The following is a 16,744-nucleotide window of genomic DNA, read 5'->3' on the forward strand; positions in this document are numbered from 1 at the left end:
GTGGCATGATCTCAGCTCACTGCAACTTCAACCTCCCTGGCTCAAGTGATCCTCTTGTCTCAGCCTCCCTGGTAGCTGGGACCACAGGTATGTGCCAGCACTCCTGGATAGTTTTTGTATATTTTGTAGAGATGGGGTTTCACCATGTTTCCCAGGCTGATCTTGAGCTCCTGGGCTCAAGCAATCCACCCACCTTGGCCTCCCAAAGTGCTGGAATTACAGGCGTGAGCCACTGCGCCCAGCCTGCGTTGATTTTGTTACTCCCATTTACATTTTCTTGGACCAAATGCTTTGTTTACGGCGTTTCTTACTTATCACTACCCTTTGCTGCTACATTCACCCGCTCCTGTGCTACTTTCTCTGACTTCCCTCCTCTGGCTGGAGTTTGCAGGTGGAATGGGGTGGGGGTTGCATCCTCTGGGCCCCTCCACCTGAGAATGTCTTCCCACAGCCTTTCTTTGTGGCCGGCACCTGGGCTGGTTGTGGAATTCTTGGGTACAATGTCCCCTGCAGAGCTTGCTGGAATGTGCTTCGTGGGATTCTGGAGTTTTCTCTGGTGTCACCTGAGGCCCATTCATCTTTCTTCCTTCTGTGCCCACCTCTGTCCCTTTCTTGCTGCCCCTCCTGGTTCTCCTCTCTCCAGCCACACCTGCCTTACTCAGTTCTTCAAATAATTCCCTCCTCTCCCCTCCCATACTCTACCCTCTGCCAGGACCCAGACCCCATGCCCTACCTGAACGTCAGAGCTCACCATAATCTTCAGTCAGGCTGGTCTCAAGCTCCCGGACTCAAGCGATCTGCCCACCTCAGCCTCCCAAAGTGCTGGGATTATAGGCATGAGCCACTGTGCCCGGCAGATTCCTGCAGAAAACTTCTGATCAGGTCTTCCCTAATATGCAGTTTGCAGCAGGGATGGGTATTGTGCTGTGTTTTATGGGAATGTAACACAATCCACACTATAGAAATCCAGAGGCAGAGCTTTCTAGAGACCCACTGGAAATATTTCCAATGTGGAAGAGGGGTGTGTAGAATTATTTCACAAAGTGGTAGTGAGAGAGAAAAAATTCCTGTACCCAGGGCCCTTATTTTACTGATGTATTTCTAGATGCTTCTTAGCTTTGTGGAACTGGAATAAGCACTCGCAGCTCACACATCCCTGACCCTTCCTGTTGAATGTCCTAATGTTGGCTTCTCTACAAGTCGTCACAATAGTGTTCTTGAAATATTTTCTCAAATGTGATAGTGATTATGACGACACATGACAGCTTGCCCAGGCAAAATGCTAATAGGTCAGGAAAATGTTAAAGTGCTTAATTAATGCTTGTGAGATTCCAAACTATGTTCACTGATGCCACGATAACTCACTCAGCATTCTACACAGAAATTGTCGTTATTTATAACAGGGGTTGGCAAATCTGGCCAATGGCCTAGTCTTACAAATAAAGTTTTATTAGTACACAGCTATACCTACTTGTTTACACTTTGTCTGTGGCTGCTTTCATGCCACGAGGGCGGAGTTGAATAGTTGCAGCAGAGAGCAGATGTGATGGTTGGTTATATGTATCAGCTTGACTGGGCCACGGGGTGCCCAGATCTGTGGTTAAACATTATTTCTGGTGTGTCTGCAAGGGTGTTTCTGGAAGAGTTGGACATTTAAATGGTGGACTAAATCAGATGGCCCTCGTCAGTGTGGGTGGGTGCATCCAATCCGCTGAAGGCGTGGGTAGAATAAAATGGAGGAAGGCTGACTCTGCTCCCTGCCCGACCTCTTGAGCGGGAACATGGCTCTTCTCCTGCCCTCACTACTTCTTGTTCTCCAGACCTTAGACCGGGACCGGAATCTACTCCATCAGTTCTCCCATACTCAGGCCCTCAAACCACACAGGCTTTCCTGGGTCTCCAGCCTGCAGGTGGCAGATTATGGGACTTCTCAGCCTTCAGCCTCAGCCTTCATGATCATGTGAGTCAATTCCTAAGAATAAATTATACACACACACACACACACACACACACACACACACACACACACACGTAGATGTGTGTATATATACATACATATATGTAGATGTGTGTGTATATATACATGCATGTACATATATACACACATGTATATGTAGATATGTATACACATATATATGTAGGGGTGTGTGTGTGTATACACATACATATGCATATATATTCTATTGATCCTATGTCTCTGGAGAATGCTCACTACCACACCATGGGACCTGCAAAGCTAGGATAGCCACTATCTGGCCTTTTTCAAAAACATTTCCACCTCTGCTCTACGTGCAGCATGCAACCCGAGATGAAGCGTTTGAACACAGTTTATGAGGGTGGCAAGAATGAAAATCCTCTTTATACAACAAAAGAAAATGAAAAACAAAAACGCAACAAAGAACTCTGCTTTGCTCCCGAGTGTCTGTTCTGGTGTTTATCATTGAACGATGTTTTTCCACAAGTGCATGATGATGGCTAGAAAAATCAACTTTCTGAGGAGGTGAGTTTCCATAAACAGGCTGCCTTCTCCAACTGGAGTCAGCCCAAGCAACAGAGGACGTGTCAGAAATGGTTCTTAACCTCTGCTTTGTGGCCTAGTTTTCACGTGGATTGAAGAATGTGTTCATGTAATCTCCGGAGACGAGACATGGTCTCTGAAGACCTGGCTTCATGGGCCAGTAACAGAACCACGCGTGACCATAGCTGAGCTTGGCCCCCCACGGCCTCGGTGTCCTGCCTGTACAATGGACCCTCTGAGGAGCAGCCTTCTGGCGTCCTTCCCACCTCCGAAAGCCTGACCCTATGGTTTCAATCTAATGGAAATGTCGGCCTCCTTCTGACTCTACCCCTGAGAATGTGATGGTGTGAGGTTACAACGAGGAAGCTCTACCTGCAGAGTCCCTTAGCTGTGACGTATGTCGCGCATGGAAACGGTCGTTTGCTTTCACCAGGTGAGTCAGGAGCGCCAGCACCTGGGCCTAACAGCCAAAGCTTCTGGGGAAACAGGCAGGAGGGGCTCCGAGCTGGGAGAGACCAGCTGGAAGGTCGGCTTGGACCAGGGACACAGTGTGCCCGAATCGGTTTTGTATTTAGAAAAAAATTTACAGCGAATCCGTGCATCATAACACACTCATTGCAGATGATTTTAATTGGTAGTTTTTAAATGTCTGCGAATCCCAGCCCGTCTCCAGCCTCCAGCCTGGCTCTGCTCTGAGTGGTGTGTCTGTTTTGTTTCCTGATTTCATAGTCCACAGGTCCTGGGTGTCTGGAACACTAGGGAGTTGGGCTGGGGAACAGCAGCGATGAGGTGACAGTCCAGTGTACGTCCACACAGCAGCGTGATTCCATTCCTTAGAGTAAGTGGATGGCAGTTCACACGGCACATTGCCAGGGGCACCTCGAATTGAGGTAAAACGGCTCTGAGGTCATATTTACCTCCTGACAGAGTGGCTGAGAGGTTAAATAAGATAAAGATTTATTCACCCAGCCTGGCTCTCAGTGACAGCCCAGTTAGTGTCAGATATCCTTACAGCAGAGGGAAAGCTGTTGGAAAAGAGCAGAGATATATCCCCCTGTATCTGAGTGTGTGCATTTATTTTGATTAAGGGACTGTGGAAATCAATGTTTGGATTAGGAATCTGAGAGGCTGAGCACTTCAGTGGCTCATGCATGGCCACACGGGTAATTAATGGCAGAATGGCTTCAATCTTTTCTTCTTTTTAATTAAAAATCTATTGAAAGAGCAGAGTTCTAATCAGTGTCCCTTAATGACACTGACACCCATGGAAAGCCTAAATGCTTTGGCACTGTAACCACAGCCTGGACTCCGTGTTCACCTGGAGACCTCATGGCAGATGCAGGCAGGAGGCTTAGGAGGAGTGGCAGAGCACGGGGGTCTTGTACGCTCAAACCCGTAAACCCGTGGCAAAAATTGTGCAGAACTTGGCCTAGCATGGTGGCTCATGCCTGTAATCCCAGCACTTTGGGAGGCTGAGGTGGCTGAATCACCTGAGGTCAGGAGTTCGAGACAAGCCTGGCCAACATGGAGAAACCCTGTCTCTACTAAAAATACAAACATTAGCTGGGTATGGTGGTGGGAGCCTGTAATCCCAGCTACTAGGGAGGCTGAGGCAGGAGAATCACTTGAATGTGGGAGGCAGAGGTTGCAGTGAGCTGAGATCACACCATTGTACTCCAGCCTAGGCAACAAGAGGGAAACTCATCTGAAAAAAAAAAAAAAATCATGTAGAGCTTGGCAACGAAGTGAAGTTGGGAAGCCTGGACTATTCACTAAGGCCGTGCCAGTCACCTTTGTCGGTTGCTGATGACAAGGTAAGGGAATTAGACTTACTGACTCTAAGTAGACGTACGACAGAAGCTCTTGCGACAGCAGCAGGAAGTTGGGACGTTCAAGGCTGACTGTGGCTGTTCTCTCCTGGGAAGCTGAGGTCTCCTTCCAGGTTGGGTCTTGGCATCTTCTAGCAGATTCGGAAAGAATGTGCCCAGTGATTCCGAGAGACTGCGTTGTCCTGTACCTTCTGGGGCTGGCATGAGTCCAATGCAGAATTTCCTAAACTTGGTTCTGTTGAATGGTCTCCTGGGACCCATCACAGATGGCCTCTGCACTGTCGCTGCCACTCACACGCAAAGGATCCTCGTGGTCAGACAAGTTTGGAAACGTCATATTCCACTTACCTCCCTCGGCCTGACTGTGCTTATTCGCACACTGAAGGCTTGGGGCAGTCCTGCAGCGGAGTGTTTAACTTTGGGTTACAGGAGGCTTCTCGAACTTTTCAGAGCCAACCCTGTTTTCCATAGCCCCACGGTGAGCGTCGGCTCTTCTGCGGACTCCAGTATGGGAAACGCTGCCAGAAGGGAGTCCATAAATCCTAAAAACATTGCTTCTCCCATGAAATCCAGTGTCTTTTTCTTCTAGGGTATATTAGTTTCAATCGGATGAAAGCCTGGGGTTACTTGGCATTTGATAATTTTTAATTTGTTCAATACTTTAAACAGCATATTACTTTTTATGCTCCTGTGCATTTACTGGAAAAGTGAAATGTCGTTGCCACTTCACAGGGGAGCACACGGTTCATTGCTTAATGAAATAAACGAATCTTTGTTAATCTGTCAGAAACTACCACCCAGATGACAATAGTTTTTTTGTGTGTGTCTTTTTGTTTGTTTGTTTTGTTTTTTTGAAACGGAGTCTCGCTCTGTCACCCAAGCTGGAGTGCAATGGCGCTATCTCTGCTCATTGCAACCTCTACCTCCTGAGTTCAAGCAAGTCTTCTGCCTCAGCCTCCCGAGTAGCTGGGATCACAGGTGTCCACCACCACACTTGGCGAATTTTTGTATTTTTAGTAGAGATGGGGTTTTGCTATGTTGGCCAGGCTGGTCTTGAACTCCTGGCCTCAAGTGATCCATCCACTGCCTCGGCCTCCCAAAGTGTGGGGATTACAGGTGTGAGCCACTGCATTGGGCCTGACAATAGTTTTAAGTCGGCTGGAGATCTGTGTTTAGGAGCATGCGTGCCAGGGGCTTGCACCGTTGCAGGCAGGGAGGGAGAGCTGGCTGGGCAGGCACTTGGAGCCCCCTGAGATGGAACAGCACACCCCCGATGTGGAGCGGATTCTGGCCTGGCCTCCTCTGCTGAGCTCCGAGGCTCCTGTCCATGGTGAAGTCTAAGGATGCCAAAGAGTGGCTGAAGGGGCTGCCGGGGGTTGATAAAGGAGGCCCAGGACTCCTCAGTGCAGAGGAAGATCTGGGACAGGAGGCAGGAGCGCTCAGGCACTGCCTCCCCCCACCAGGCGCCCACTGTCATCTCTGCCTCCCCAGGCTCTGCGTGGAGCTGGGCACACGACTGATGAAATTAACGTGTGGATCATCAGCACAGTGCTGTGGGTAGAAATACAACTTTTTAAGCCAGAGAGTCCTGGGTTTGAACAGACCGTTCCCCATGGTGAGACCCCGGGTGAGGTCATGGGACCATTTATAGCTCTGTTTCTGCATTTGCAGCAAGTGATAACTTGTGAGGAGGAAATGGCCTGCTACAGCCCTGGGCATCGTGATGACAGTGCCACTGACTGTGTGGCATCTCTGCAGGCTGGGGCCTTGGGAGGATGTTTCCTAGAATATCCTTGCTCCCTGCCGGGCCTTCTCCTGGGCAGGGACATTCCCCAGCTTTGAAATTCCTAGGGCCTCTGGCTGCTCAGTTTATTGATCAAATATGGGATTGTTGGGCCCAGGGGAGGCAGTTGTTCAGCCCAACACAGGCCAATACATCTTCTTTCAGTTGGAAAAGCGCTCTTGGGTTTAATTAGGGCTGACACTGAACATTACTCAGAGGCAGGCATGAGGGAGGTTAAACAGAACTGATGGCACATCAACCACTTAACCAAAGGCAGGGAGGCCCTGGGTGTCAGGGGCTGGCACGCCTCTCCTGGCACTGCTGATGGGCCGGGAGACAAGGCTGAGGCCACCTGTCTAGTTAGGACCATCCAGGACCTCAGCACACGTCACCTTGATTTTATTTTTAGCTGATTTCCAATTGTTTTTACATCGCCCCAGTTCTGTGTGTATTTCTAAGTGTCAGTAGGAATGACACGGCTGCTGTTTTTGGAGAGCTGGGTTGGCTTTGGGCGTGACATCCTTCATCAACACAGTGGCCAGGCACAGTCGTGGCTCCTCCACTTGACAGAGGAGACTGCGGCTCGAGTACAGGTGCCAGGAAGTGGCAGAGCCAGGGCTTGACCCAACTTGGAGTCACTCAGCGCCTGGAATTGCCCACTGCCTGCAGCAGGGGTTCTTGGCTTTCACCGCGCGGGAGAACAGCCTTCCTGGACGCTGTCTACGTTGGGAGCCCCAGGGTCTTCTGGTGAACAGCCTGGTGCTGGCAGGGCCAAGGGTGAGGGGGTGTCGAGGGGTCAGGGCCACGAGCCGTCCACCCAGATGCCGGGGAGGAGGCAGTGGGGCTGAGCAGGCTCTCAAGGGCACTGGCCCTGGGTAAGGGGAAACCACACCAGCCTCAGGGATGGCGAGTACCATTGAAAATGCCCATGCGCCTGGAGAGTGTGGCGGGGACCTGGCCATGCCCAAAGGGGCCCCTCTCCGGGACCACTTCATGAGGCCACAGGACACCTTCTTCAGGTGGGATCTCAGGGAGACGCCTCTCCTTTCCCTCCTGAAGTGGAGAGTGAGGGGCCGAAGCCCTGTCCATCGGCTTAGCCAGGTCCTGACACTTTCCTGAGCAGGGATGCATGTGTGGTGTGTTTGTGATGTGTGTGAATGTGATGTGTGTGGTATATGTAGCATGTGCGCTATGGGTGTGTGATGTGAGTGTAGAGTGTGATGTGTGTGGTGTATGCAGTGTGTGTGGGATGTGTGTTGTATGTGTGTGGGTGTATTGCGTGTTGTGTATGTGTTGTGTTATTGTGTTTTGTGGTGGGTGTGGAGGGGTGTGCAAGCATAAATGTGATATGTGTGGTGTATGTAGTATGTGTGCTGTGTGTGTGTGTGTGGTATATGGAGTGTGTGTGGGATGTGTTGTGTGTTGTGTATGTGTTGTGTGTGTCATGGGTATGGAGGGGTGTGCATGCATGAATATGATATGTGTGGTGTACATAGTATGTGTATGTGTGAGTGTATGTATGGAATGTGTGTGGGATGTGTGTTGTGTGTGTGTTGGGTGTGTTGTGTATTGTGTATGTGTTGTGTGTGTCGTGGGTGTGGAGGGGTGTGCATGCATGAATGTGATATGTGTGGTGTATGTAGTATGTTTGCTGTGTGTGTGTGTGTGTTTGTGGTGTATGGAGTGTGTGTGGGATGTGTGTTTTGTGTATGGTTTATGGAGTGTGTGGATGTGTTTTGTGTGGATGTGTTGTGTGTTGTGTATGTGTTGTGTGTGTTATGGGTGTGGAGGGGTGTACATGCATGAATGTGATATGTGTAGTATATGTATTATGTGTGCTCTGTGTGTGTGTGTGGGATGTGTGTTGTGTGTGTGGGATGTGTTGTGTGTTGTGTATGTGTTGTGTGTGTTGTGGGTGTGGAGGGGTGTACATGCATGAATGTGATATTTGTGGTGTATGTAGTATGTGTGCTCTGTGTGTGTGTGTGTGTATGGTGTATGGAGTGTGTATGGGATGTGTGTGTGTGAGTGTATGTATGGAGTGTGTGTGGGATGTGTGTTGTGTGTGGGGTGTGTTGTGTGTTGTGTATGAGTTGTGTGTGTCATGGGTGTGGAGGGGTGTGCATGCATGAATGTGATATGTGTGGTGTACGTAGTATGTGTGCTGTGTGTGTGTGTGTGTGTGGTGTATGGAGTGTGTGTGGGATGTGTGTTGTGTGTATAGTGTATGGAGTGTGTGCGGGATGTGTTGTGTGTTGTGTATGTGTTGTGTGTGTTGTGGGTGTGGAGGGGTGAGCGTGCATGAATGTGATATGTGTGGTGTACGTATTATATGTGCTCTGTGTGTGTGTGTGGTGTATGGAGTGTGTGTGGGATGTGTCTTGTGTGTGTGTGTGGGATGTGTTGTGTGTTGCGTATGTGTTGTGTGTGTTGTGGGTGTAGAGGGGTGTGCATGCATGAATGTGATATGTGTGGTGTACGTATTATGTGTGCTCTGTGTGTATGTGGTGTATGGAGTGTGTGTGGGATGTGTTGTGTGTTGTGTATGTGTTGTGTGTGTCATGGGTGTGGAGGGGTATGCATGGATGAATGTGATATGTGTGGTGTACGTAGTACGTGTGTGTGTGAGTGTATGTATGGAGTGTGTGTGGGATGTGTGTTGTGTGTATAGTGTATGGAGTGTGTGCGGGATGTGTTGTGTGTTGTGTATGTGTTGTGTGTGTTTTGGGTGTGGAGGGGTGAGCATGCATGAATGCGATATGTGTGGTGTACGTAGTACGTGTGTGTGTGAGTGTATGTATGGAGTGTGTGTGGGATGTGTGTTGTGTGTGTGTGGGATGTGTTGTGTATTGTGTATGTGTTGTGTGTGAGTGGTAGGTGTGGAGGGGTGTGTGTGGGGGGATCCTCTAGGTACTACACAGACGCTCTCAGGCCCCAAAAGTAGCCGTATTTGTCATATCCGTATTTGCTCTGCTGAGAGCCACGGACGCTTCGGGATCCAAGGCGGCAATTATTCTAGTCAATAATCACTTTTTCCCTAGAGTTTTCCGAAGTAAAATCTTACTTTTTTTTTTTTTTTTTTTACAGAGTCTCGCTCTGTCACCAGGCTGGAGTGCAGTGGTGCGATCTTGGCTCACTACAAACTCCTCCTCCTGGGTTCAAGTGATTCTCCTGCCTCAGCCTCCAGAGTAGCTGGGACTACGGGCACATGCCGCCACACCCAGCTAATTTTTGTATTTTTAGTAGAGACAAGGTTTCATGATGTTGACCAGGATGGTCTCAATCTCTTGACCTTGTGATTTGCCTGCCTTGGCCTCCTGAAGTGCTGGGATTACAGGTGTGAGTCCCCGTGCCCGGCCAAATCTTACTCTTTTATTAAAAAAAAGTCCCCTCTGTTACTCACATTCTTTTGTGTTCTTCCCCCTCCTCTCACTAGATCAAGCTCAAAGAGTGTTCGCTGTGGCAGTGGCCAGATGCCCACGTGTGTCCCCTTCCTCAGCAGCCAGTTCCTTCCCAGACGTTGGTCATGGCGGATCCTTACCAGCACGCATTGCATTCATTTTTTGTGTACATTTTACATGTACATCACTCTATGCATATTTTAGATACTGGTAAAGTTTAATCTCTTGTTTGTAAAAACCCAATATTTTCTCCATACGCTGGAGGGTTACCTTGTGCCCGCAGGGTGTCACTTCTTACTTGGGGACCACTGGCCCAATAACTCAACTTGACTCATGTTTGCTTCTAATTACATCACCTTAGATTCATGTGCAATGAATTTTCACCTCCCAGCTAGCAGTAAATATAGTTAAGTCAAGTGCAAATAACATATCTCAGTCCAGACTACTCATGAAAAAACCTACATTAAAACACCCTGGCCAAATCCTTCCACCCTAATGGCTTCAGAATCGAGCTCTCCAGCTCTGGGGAGTTGGCCGTCCCAGAGACACCTGCAGCTCCAGGGAATGTCACATCACCACCTCCTCCTGCCCTCCCTCGGCTAAGAGGGACCCTAACCTCTTTCTCCTTCCTCATTCCCTCTGCCTGGTTAAACACTGAGTCCTGATGAATTTACTGCCTTGATATTCTTCAGGTGGCTCCATTGTCACCAGCATGACCTTAGTTTCAGTTGCCAGCGGGTCTAGTCTGGGCACCCAGTGCCCCCGAATCCTCCATCTGTGGACAGAACTGGCTGGTTTACAAAGTCTTCTCCAAGAGCTGACGTGACTTTCCAGCTGTGCTGGGGTCCCTTCTAACAGCAGAGAGGTGATTGTGACCATTCGCAATGCAAGGAGGCCCCACAAACTCCACTGTTTCGGACAGATGACCCAGCAGCCATCAGATTTGCATCAGAGAGCTCGGTGCCAGGAAGGGACTCTTGGATGTGACCAGAGGGAGGAGGGGCCCAGGTCACCCATCCGATGAGAGTCACATCTCCCAGCTTGTCCCGTTCCCCCTCCGTTGCGGCTGCACGATGAGCGCTGGAAGGAGAGCACACGGTGGTCTCATCCCACAGACACGGACGGGGCATCTTTCATGTCCTCCCCTAGATAAAGAGTCAAGTGTTTTTTGTGTTGATTGACCCCATTTGGAGGGAAGGGCTCCTTTGGGTCTGCGACAGCACACACTGGGAGGCGGGGTGGGCACTGGCATGGGGGCACCTGGCAGTGAGCACACACAGAGAGAGAAGTGAAGCCATTTGTCTGTGGCCACGTGGGACCAAGGCCCTGCTGGGGCTACCATCTTGGGTAACCACGCCAACCTGCCCTCCCTCTTCTGAGGGCAGGGCAAAGGCAACTCAGCCTCTTGTAGGCTCTGTTCTCTCTTGGGCCCGCATTCACATCCAGCTGGAGAGAGGGTCAAATACAGGCACCTGGTGTTTTAGGGAATCCCAGGGTTTAAATGCAGCTCAGCACTTTCATGTGGGTTTGCAGAATGGGGTCTTTTCGTAAGCTTTTATTTTAGGTTCGGGGGTACGCGTGAAGGTTTGTTACATAAGTAGACTCGTGTCATGGGGGTTTGTGGTCCAGATTACTTCATCACTCAGGTATGAAGCTCATTAGCCAACAGTTTTCTCCTCTGCTCCTCTCCCTCCGCCCACCTTCCGTAATCAAGCAGACCCCAGTGCTGGGAGAACGGTGTGTTCACAAACTCGATGTGTGCCTGGTAGAAATTATTGCTTTCTGTCTCTCTGCTTTCCCCCACTGAAACGCTGACCTGGAAAACATCAATCTTGCTCTCACATAAAGCGTTTTCCCCGGGACTGACATACAAAGCTCTGATGTAGAAATTGAAATTTCACACTCTGAAGGGCCCAAACGGCTGCAGAGGTTGAACCCACTGGTGAGTCACAGGGAGAGATGCCACCCTGAATTAACATCAGCAGACACTTGTGCGTCAGAGGTTCTGTGCACTAAAAACGTTTGGTTGACATCTGTGCCCCCCACCACCCCAGCACACATTCAACTCTTGTAGGCTGAGGGGCACGTCCCGCCCATCTGGTGAATACATCAGCTGAATGCAATCTGCTTTCACAAACAGATGTCCCAGGGGGGTCGGGGGCGGGCCACAGTGAGCACTGGTGGGGTGTTTTTGAGGAAGCCTTTTTATGAGGTTCTTGTTTTGTGGGGTGGGGAGTAGAATGGTCAGAGAGTTTACTTTAATTGAAACACACCTAATTTGGGTGCTTGAACTAGGTATCTAAAAATATTTTTCAAGTCCTCATCCACAAGGAGGGTTTCTGTTTCCCATCTGCTTATTTTCTCAGTCGGTCTCCCTGAAAAGACCAGCAAGAAGTGGCCCAGGATCAGCGTGTGACCCTGGCCAGCCCGACAGGGGAGGCCAGGCCCACGGCTCCTGGGACCCTCTGAGGGATCGCACTCCATGCAGGCGCATGGAGCCACGGCAGCCCCTGCAGACGGAGAACGCTGCCACGCGGCATGGCGGCTGCTTGCTTCTTCTGGCCTGCAGGTGTAATGGCTACACTGTCAGCGATGCACGCAGTGGTGGCGTGTGGTGACAGTGGCCAGGCTGTGGTTGTGGTGATTTGTTATTCAGCAAAAAAACCCAAAAAATCATCTGCTCCCCGGCAGAGGCAGCCAATGGCAGCCAGGATGCTCGCTTTATTGCTCACATTCTTTCTATGTTAGCAACTTTCCCCTCCTTTCTACGAATCTCAGATGTCTCAAAGGAATGTTTAAATTACTGTTGGATCCCAGGAGAGATTGCTATTTCCTATTCAACGTTTCCCTGCCTTGCATTACTCCCATGTAAAGCATCTCCCTCCAGGAGTGCCCAGCTGAGCCCCCGTGACCGTCATTATCCATGCAGATGTGCGGCAGAAAAAGTGACTCAAGTCCTAGCCCTCCATAAGATCTCTATCGGTTTAGAGCATTCAGAAAGCAAAGTACTGGGACCTGGAATGATCAATGTCCCACGGCTGAGAAGGGACAAATGGTACTGGCTTGGAGGTGATAGACAATGCCAAGGAGGCAAAGTGACACTGAATTAGAGATAGAGCAGAAAGGCTTCCTTAGAGGGGCCCAAGATTTCCATCCCAGCCTTGACTCCAACAAGCTCTGTGGGCCCTGGCAGGTGCTTTCACCCCCTTAGCTTGTCTAGATGGAGGGGGCAGGACTCCACCACTTCCCAGGCCCCTCCAACTTTTCCTGGTATAATTCTGTGGTCTTCGAGAGCTTGCATTCCAGAAGCCGAGGAATGTATTAACAAGGAAATACCCAGAGGACCAATGAAACCACCAAGAACGCCTCATCCAGAAAGAACGACGTGCTGGCCGTGCCCTGGGGTGCCCTGTTCTCTGCCTCCTGATATTCACGCTCTTGTGTGATCTCCTCCGCTGGGGTGTGAGGGTAATCTGCAGCTTGCTTCTGACCAACGGAAGATGGCACAGGGGTAAGAGGTGTCTTTCTTTTGTTTCATTTTATGAAACTCTGTCATAGCTGACTTCTGGGAGAAGCTTGCTTGCTGGCCGTGAAGAAGGAAGCCGCCATATTGTGGGATGTCTATGGAGAGGGCCGTGTGGCACAGAGCCGTGCCCATCCTCCAGGAGCTGCGCCCATCCTCTAGGAGCTGTGCACACACTCCTAGCTCAAAGGAACTGTGAGACAACAAATGTGTGTTGTTTAATGACATTGAGGTTGTGGTGATTTGTTACTCAGCAAAACAAACAAACAAACAAACAAAAAAAAACACCCCAAAAATCAACAACAACAAAAAACCGCTGATCCAATGGATGCTTGATTATGCCCACAGTGGACCTGGCTCAGTGGTAGCCTGGGCAGAGAGCCATTCTCTCGGGGGCATTGCAGGAGGCTCATGCTGTTCAGATGGAACAGGACACCACCTAAACTCCTGCCATGTTGAAGGCAAGATGTGGAGATGGCAGCAAAACAGTGACAGCCCCCACAGGACACATAAGCCAGAGGACTGGATATTGTATTGGCCTGATGTGGGGACCACAATGGATTGCTCCTGGGGCAGTGAGGGCAGCCTGCTCCTTGGGCAAGCCCTAAAGTGGAGGGGGTGAGGGGTGGCTCAAATCAGCCACACAGTGGCAACAGCAGCCTGGGGGTCAGACACGGGGACAAGGCTGAGGCCAGGAGCAGTGACTGCAGGAGCATTCTGGGACACCAGGAGTAAGGGACAAGGGCAGGAAGGTGGAGCTGCCTGGAGTCAAGGTGGACATTTGGAGCGCAAGTGCTGAGCCTGGAACACAGAATGGCCTTTGCACCCAGCCACAGGACCCAGGGACACCCAGGATCCCACATCAAGGGTGGGAGAAGTGTCTTGAGGTTGGTGACCCAAGTCCCATCTGCGAGAGCCAAAGTCCAGTCGTGTCCAGTGGGGCAAGAGGAAAATCAAGATGATCGTCAGAGAGCACCCCGGATACTCCGTCAAGTGAGAATGGATTGGAAAGATGCTGACCGCCCATGGGTCATTCTGCTTCTGGCCGTGCCCATGTGTGCAGGCAGCTGAGAGGCCAGGGCAGCACCGCTGACAGGTCCACAGGGGACTCGGTAGTCTTGCGGGGCGGTTTGTTTCCCAGATGAGCTTTGTGTGAGCAGTGGTGGACGAGACGCTGCCTGATGGCCGTGGTGCTTTAATTTTTATGTCTAAATTTCTCAAATCCACAGACGCATCTGCGTGAGAGGGGTGCCGGCGCTGGCGTTGTACCTGCACTTGCAGTGCCTCACGGAGTGTGTCTGTGGTCGTGATTCACGGAATCGCGTCGTCTGTCTGTGCATTTGTCCCAGGCGTGGGGCCACATCGCTGTGGGTGGTTAAGCCTGGCCTGCCTCTGCTCCTCCAGGGTTCTAAGAAAAGCAGAGCCTGCAAGGCTGGAGTTCACTTTTCTCTACGTAAGCTTCCAAATGCATTTAAGTCAGTCAATATTAACAAAAATGAAAAAAGAAAAGCCCAAAGGATCTTTTTTCGATCTAATTTGCAGTTCTCTAGGCTTTCACCTGTACCGCCCTGTGTGGGCCCCTCGCTAGCCTGGTGGGCCGGCCTTATCCTGGGAGACCAGAACCCAAGGCTCAGACCAGTAACTTGCCCAGAGTCTCAGAGGTTGGCAGCGGCACCTCCAGGACGGCCTCTGCAGCCCAGCGTGTTTTGGTTCATTTGGGGGCCCATGTACTGCTTTATGGTCAAGCCGTGTGGCATGGATGAAAATACACGTCTCGCTTGGCATTCTTTATGACATGGGCACAGAAACAGCGAGACTGACTGTAGAAGACTTTAGGAATCTGTCCCCTGAGCCCTTTCTTTTGTCCTGACAACTGTCACTTGGACACGTGACAGCCGTGTGATGTGAGTAAACGTGATGTAGGCAGCGCTTGATTGACAGGCTCAGTGATCTGCAGCTGGCGCTCCCTGCCTCGGTGGCCTTTGAAAGTCTTCTGCCTTCAAGGGCTGACCCCCCACGAAGGAGGAGTGGCTGTGAAACACTGGGAGACAGCACGGGTGCTGTGCGTCAGGGACCACGAAGACGGCGCACTTCCTGTGGGGTGTCTGGTGTGCAGCAGGCACTCCGATGCGATGCGTTGCATCATGTGAGCAAAGGAGTTTCTAGCTCAGCCAGGGGACATTTGACACATGCGGGATCCAGGACGTGGCCCTCTCCTGGGTGCAAGACTTGCTTCCATCCGAGGGCAGGGCTGTCCGGCAGATCCCAGGGAAGGGGCTGGGAGCATCCTCTATGTGTTGCCTTCACTCTGGGTTGGTGAGAAATGGGATTTGCTGTCAAAAGGCCGAAAGAAAGCCCGTGTGAGAGACAGCCTGCAGCCAAGTGCTGCCCGGGCCACGGGAGCCTTCAGCCAGAGCGGCACTAGCGAGGGGCCTTGGCCGCTGCGTTCCATGGCGGGTCCATGAGCAGGTGCAGTGTCGCTCGTGCTGCACAGGCAAGGAAGGTGTTCAGCCACTTTGCACCTCGGTCCTCGTCCCACCTGAGGCAACTCACGGGCTCCGGTGCTTCCAGAATGGCTGTGCCGTGACACTCTGCAGATGAGGAAGAGGGGCCCAGAGATGAAAGAAACTGTATCCCCGATGGCTTAAGCAAGAAAAGAAACATTTCCGCCCCCACTGGAAGGACCGCTTTCCTGTGCTTTTGAGAAGCTCTGAGCATAGTAGGAACAGTTCAGAGCTGCCTTTGGACTACCTGCTTTTCCTCGCCTGAGGCCTCTGGCAGATCTCCCCTTTGAGGCTCAAAGTTCCTGTACTTGATCTCACTCAGAGGTGAATTTTCTTCAATTTTCTGTTTGTCTGAATGAGATGTGCTCAGCTTCGTGGTGCTATTGAGAATAAGAACAAAGCATCTCTTTGTCTTCAGAGCACTCGCCCTGGCAGCTCGGGTTCTGAATATTAACTTTCCCAATGCTTCGGTTGTTATTAAAGTAGAATTCTTGGTCCATCTCCACACGGAATCTAATGTTTGTGGAAAGATTCATCTTAGCCCACATGTAGAGCTTGTTTTATAGGCAAAAGACCTTGAAACTCTGAATTCGAATGTTAGAAGCCTTCAAAATGGAAGAAAAATGTCAGGGCATTCTTTTTTTTCTTTTTGAGATGGAGTATTGCTCTTGTTGCCCAGGCTGGAGTGCAATGGTGTCACCTCAGCTCACTGTACCTCTGCCTCCCAGGTTCAAGTGATTCTGCTGTCTCAGCCTCTGGAGTAGCTGGGATTACAGGCGGCCACCAAGATACTTGGCTAATTTTTTTGTATTTTTAGTAGAGATGGGGTTCCACCATGTTGTCCAGGCTGGTCTCAAACCCCTGACCTCAAGTGATCCGCCTGCCTCGGCCTCCCACTGTGCCCAGCCAAAGTCAGTACATTCTGTTTTTAGGAGAAAGTGGAAAAGCAATCCAATTTACCTTGAGGATTCATTAAAAGAAAGACGCTCTGATACATTGAGTCTGATGTCTACTCTCTACAGCTGACTGTTTGATGCTTCGGGAATGTTTCTTTCCTCAGTCCTTTGGGACCACTCAAAATAAATGATTATAAAATCAATCGTTTCCTTTACAAATTAAGGCAGAGAAATAAACTAAAATATTTTAAATGAGAAAGTTGAAAAAAAAGTTTTCTGGATAGCTCCAC

The sequence above is a fragment of the Cebus imitator genome, unplaced genomic scaffold (assembly GCF_001604975.1).
Source record: "Cebus imitator isolate Cc_AM_T3 unplaced genomic scaffold, Cebus_imitator-1.0 Scaffold106, whole genome shotgun sequence".
Lineage (NCBI taxonomy): Eukaryota > Metazoa > Chordata > Mammalia > Primates > Cebidae > Cebus > Cebus imitator.